The 5,266-nt window shown below is 34.9% G+C and overlaps 1 long non-coding RNA gene across 1 annotated transcript; it reads right to left on the reverse strand.

Annotated features, from left to right (window-relative positions):
- Positions 1-3,238: 3,238 nt before the first annotated feature.
- LOC122361638 lies at positions 3,239-5,261 on the reverse strand. Its single transcript, XR_006252992.1, has 3 exons — positions 5,153-5,261; positions 4,217-4,522; positions 3,239-3,602 (listed from the first exon to the last, which is right to left on the reverse strand). It is a non-coding gene; the product is annotated as an uncharacterized LOC122361638 (long non-coding RNA).
- Positions 5,262-5,266: the final 5 nt, after the last annotated feature.

Here is a 5,266-nt window from a genome sequence, read left to right on the forward strand (position 1 = left end):
AGTGTTAGATATGCAAAGATAAGTAGAGAAAATTTCATGAAATGTATCTGGTGTGTTGTTGTCAATTAAATTAGATTTAACGACAAGCCACTAGACTGTAGATAAACACATTAATTCAATATATAGGCATTATATATACATATATATATTTATATATATACACTTACATACATATACATACATATATATATATATATATATATACATATATATATATATATATATATATATATATATATATATATATATATATATATATATATATATATATATATATATATATATATATATATATATATATATATATATATATATATATATATATATATATATATATATATATATATATATATATATATATATATATATATATATATATATATATATATATATATAAAAAAACTAAAACATATGTGTATATATATATATATATATATATATATATAAAAACTATATATAAAAAACTATATATACTATAAAAGGGCAATAAAATGAACTAAATGGAAACACAATTTACAATATAAGTTAATCTTCAATTATCTTAATATACAAATACCCTTTTGGGCTTTAAACAGACCGTTCTGCTTAAAACTGACCAGAACAAACCACTCTATTAGTTCAGTCCATAATAATGATAAAATGCCCACCAAGGTCTCTTTGAACAGAAATCCATTTTGTTCCAAGAGTGCCTGTGTCCAGTCACTGTGCTCCACTTACTCTCTTGATTTGATAGTGAAAGCAGAAAACTTTTCAGTGTCAAATAGTATTTTAAACCAACAACTTACTAAAGTCCCATGTCATCAGGCCCATGAAAACTAATCTTTCAATAGTAATAGCTCCTATAAAAGTGGACAGAGCCATTGAAACAGAGGCAAGTAAATAGGCAACAAATCCTTTGCTTGGCTCAGGTGGGCAATGAAGCAAACAAAAAGCTAGAAATGGGATCGGGCCCTGCATGGAACACACTGGACCATGACTAAAATAGGCCAGAGTTCATAGGTCAAGGTCTTTACGAGAGCTGCCCCCTCCCATACACGAGATAGATAGCTTTGTATTCTACTCGGTTTAAGACTGAAATCAATTCACAGGAATCACGAACCCTTTTACATAAGCTGGTAACAAACAAGTTTTTTTTTTCCCCTTTATTTGGTATTTTGTTAAAAGCCTATTTAAAGAGAAATAGAGAGAGAAAAAATATTATACATTCAATGCACATAAATTCATGAAAATAAATCAAAAAACATATTTAATACTAATTGTTACTTCTCATTTTTTATAATCTATTACAATTTGGTGTAATATTAATTATAATACATTTTAGGAATTTTAAAATGTGATTATAATATTCATCCATAAAATACATTTTGAAAAATTTACAGAGATATATTTTTCCTTTTTTTCAGCATATATTGCTGACTCTTTTATATCAATGATGCTAGTCAGGTAGATTGAACTCTGATGTCTCAGACAGGGTTTTTTTTAGCCCAACAGAAATGGAAATAATCAAAGTCAAAGTCATAACCAAAGTCATCACATTTGATTACCGATCACACCACAGCCACGTTTGAATAAATGCACTGTCATGTCTTTATCGTCAGAAAGATGCTCCCTGCAGGAGAGAAATGTCATTTTATGTTTCAGTGAGTGTAAGTACAGTACAACACAGACAAAGGAAAAGTGCAAACAAGGGTATTTGTATAACAATAAAATTCACAAAACCAAACAAAACTGTGACAACCAAATCCCAGGAGACTTGTAGTCTTTTTCTCTCTCAAACCACCATTATTAACAACAGCACAGTAATTCTGGCACCGTTGAGCTCCAGAAATCAAAGTCTCACTTAATCTTGCCACTACAGAGACATTCTACCTCTCACAAATGTTTCAAGTGCTACATTCCTCTCCTACAAAAGATTTTCGAGTGGAAGTAAACACCACAGAAATACGACTATGGTGTAACATTGCCCAGGAGAATTTAAATTGTTTTTTCATGGCCTCTAGGCAATACCTATATGACAACAACACAAGTCGCAAAACAAAAACAGCCTGACTCAATAGAGGGATGAAGGGGTAACCGACAGATGAATTGTAAAATGATAAAAACGAATCAAGTTTGTGCTTACGGTGGACGTTCACAGCCAAAGCGAGATAACAGAGAGGAACATGGCTTGATTTATTTTCTGTTCAGCTCTCTTCAAAATTGGATGGCAAACACTCCCTATTCCATTAACTACAGTCCATATGATTTTTGGCAAATAAAACTGTGCAGTAGCATCTGTGCGCCTGATACAGTGGAGGAGAAACTGCAAACGCAAATGATACGTTTTATTATTTGCCGCCATCAAATAGGCCCTTGCATCTGCTTCTCTGGCGACGGATCCGCAAACACAGCGCTCGTGTGAGATGGGAGAGACCTCAATCAAACATAAGCTAAGCCTTTCTTCGGGACATGAAACAGAGCACTCCTCTAGCTGATATTATGTCTGCCAGAGAGAACGGGAGAAGATGAAGAGGGAAGAAAGGAAATGCAAAACAGAAGGAGGATGGAAAATAACATGAATTACCTGATGATGAATAATAAGCAGCAGGCGTACATGCTGCACTTATAGCTTGCATGATAATCCCATCATGCATGCTACTGTAAGCTTTTAATGAAGCCATACAGAGTAGAACAGCGTTTCTGTAGGTTTTATGAAGGTAAATTTTAAACCTTGAGACTTATCTGAGACAATATAAAGCATAAAAGTAATGGAACAAATGTAAATGTTTAGCAGATGTATGTAAATGTAAATATGAAGTTTTGAAAGTTAGAATTCACATTTTCATTTAATATCTACATTATTTTTACTGCACCTTCTGATCATCACGTTGAAAAAAAAATGTTCATCATCAGTATTTCCAGTTCAAATCTGAAGTCTAGATTCTAAAATGAAGATATATTTACTTCAGAAGCAAAATGATATAGAAGCAGAAGCAAAGTGTCTTGTTTTATGGCAAAATAATCAAAATGAAGGGAGTTTATAATTTAAAAAAGAAGAAGTGCCTCAGAAAATGGGCCCCAGATGTTTGGTCTTTTTTTAAGCATATACTCAATTTTACTCTGTTTTTTCAGAAAACAAGATTTCATATGTTCATTTTGCAAGTAGGCCTAAATGTATCTAATTTTAAGATGCTTGTATCGGGAGACAAAAAAAAACACAGTTTTACTGTAGTGCATTCAACTTTTAATGCCAGGACTTTAAGACTTTCTGCCCTGATTTAAGTCCTTTTTAGACCAAATTTAGACGTTTTTAAGAACCACAGAAACCAGAATAGAAACATAATCAGTTAAGCTTTTTGAAACATATAAAAGATTGTTTTCTATTATATATTTTTTTTTCACTGGACACCCAGTCTAAAGCACCGAAGACTGTTTGGAGAGTAGAGGAATGGAGAGCTATGATGAAACAGTGAGTACGCAGGTGATATATCCCTGCACACTAGCAGTGGGGCCGGCAGCACTAAACGCCCTTCTGCATGGGGCAGAGGAGCTTCAACTTCATCAAACCCCTCGCAGGATCAGCCCCCTTCTTAATGGATTACTGCTGTCTCAGTGGAACCACACTGCAAATAATGATAGAACACCTGCAGATTAAACCATCTTACACAATACTCAATTCATTACCTTTTCCCCAGATAAAGGCCAGCTAATAAAAATATGATTTTCTCTTGCACCGGAACAGTCACACCTTTATCCTTTAAGGGAAACAAAGGGAGAGGGGGAAGGTGATATCATCCGAAAGCAATAGCGGCCATCATTGCAATTACATGGTTGCACCATTGCGAGGAAAAAGAGAAATGTGTGGCGGTTTAGAGTGAAAGCTACAGTACTTGCATGCTGTATTTCAGTATTTTGCAAAACTGGCATTTTTTGTTCCTTCTTTTACAAAGGAACATTACATTTCAAAGATAGTATAATGATTAGCATTCGCGTTATATTCATTTGTGCCAGTGTGGAACCTTTCATAACAGATATACGAAAAATCCCACACTGAAAAAAATAAATATGCTCCACTATTTTGAAGAGCTTTAATACAGACTAGCAGAACTTTACAGAACCTTCATGCCTTTGACACTGACAAGCAATTCAATGTGATAATCAGCAAAGTGTGATCTAGAGAAGTGAAACCAATGTGAAGAATGCAGTGGTGGTCTGATGCAGGGCAAAATTGGGTCACCTGGCTGCATGTAAACATGTGGGCTCTCAACAGCTCTCTCCAGGTGACACCTCATCACCGTGCTGCTAGAATGATGGCTTACACCCGTCTGGCTTGTCAAAACACTGTTTCGCAGGCAATTACCACGGTGGCCAGCCCACCACCGGGTTCGGATGGATGGGCGACACAGCCAAAGGGTCACTCCTCTGCCCATATTTCTAGCGCTTTGCTCTGGTGCGGCGGGACAGCAAATTGGCTGGCGTCTGTCAGCAGTTATCTGTATTGCCGGGAACTCACAGGACGTCTCGTATCTTGCCTGTATCAGATCTAAACAGAATATGTGAAAACAGAGAGAAGGGCTCCGTAAATCAACTAAACCATAATTTTAAAAAAATCATGTTTCTGTGTTGCTTTTCTCTTGCTGTAAGACATTCTAAAGCGCTTATTACCCAGGATTTTAAATAATCAAATATATACGTAGTTTGATTTGTGTCATAGCTGTGTCTTTTGTTTTGATTGCTTCTGTTGTCTTCATTTGTAAGTGACTTAGGATCTGCTAAATGGCTACAATGTAAATGAAAAAGGTATTTGCTTGTGCTAGCATACAGATATTAAAGAAGAAAGCATTAATATGCAGTACATTATATGCTATTATAAGCATGCAAAAGTAAAACCCTAGTAAAACAACAACAATTTTATTATAATAGCAACCATAACTATCATTACCTCCTGTGTGTCATTCCTTGTAACATATTAAATGCAATAAACTTGAATACGGTTTGCATAAATTGCATAAACAGTTTGCAACGGACTGTCTAATATGAAATATCATAAAAACACTAACAAGTAAACACGTGCAAACCCAAAGAATTCATAATATTGAAAATTCCTTTGCCATATTAGTTAAACATTACAAGTTATAGCGTTATTTAACCTGCTGACAAGTATTTGGCTTACCAAGTTCACAAAAAAGCTGATTTTAACACGACATCGCCTCAAGACTCACTAAGTTCCCGCTCATTTGAATGGGCGCGTGACGCGTGACCCTGCGCAAGCCTGACAAGCGCCGTC

This window comes from Puntigrus tetrazona, chromosome 17 (assembly GCF_018831695.1).
Source record: "Puntigrus tetrazona isolate hp1 chromosome 17, ASM1883169v1, whole genome shotgun sequence".
Lineage (NCBI taxonomy): Eukaryota > Metazoa > Chordata > Actinopteri > Cypriniformes > Cyprinidae > Puntigrus > Puntigrus tetrazona.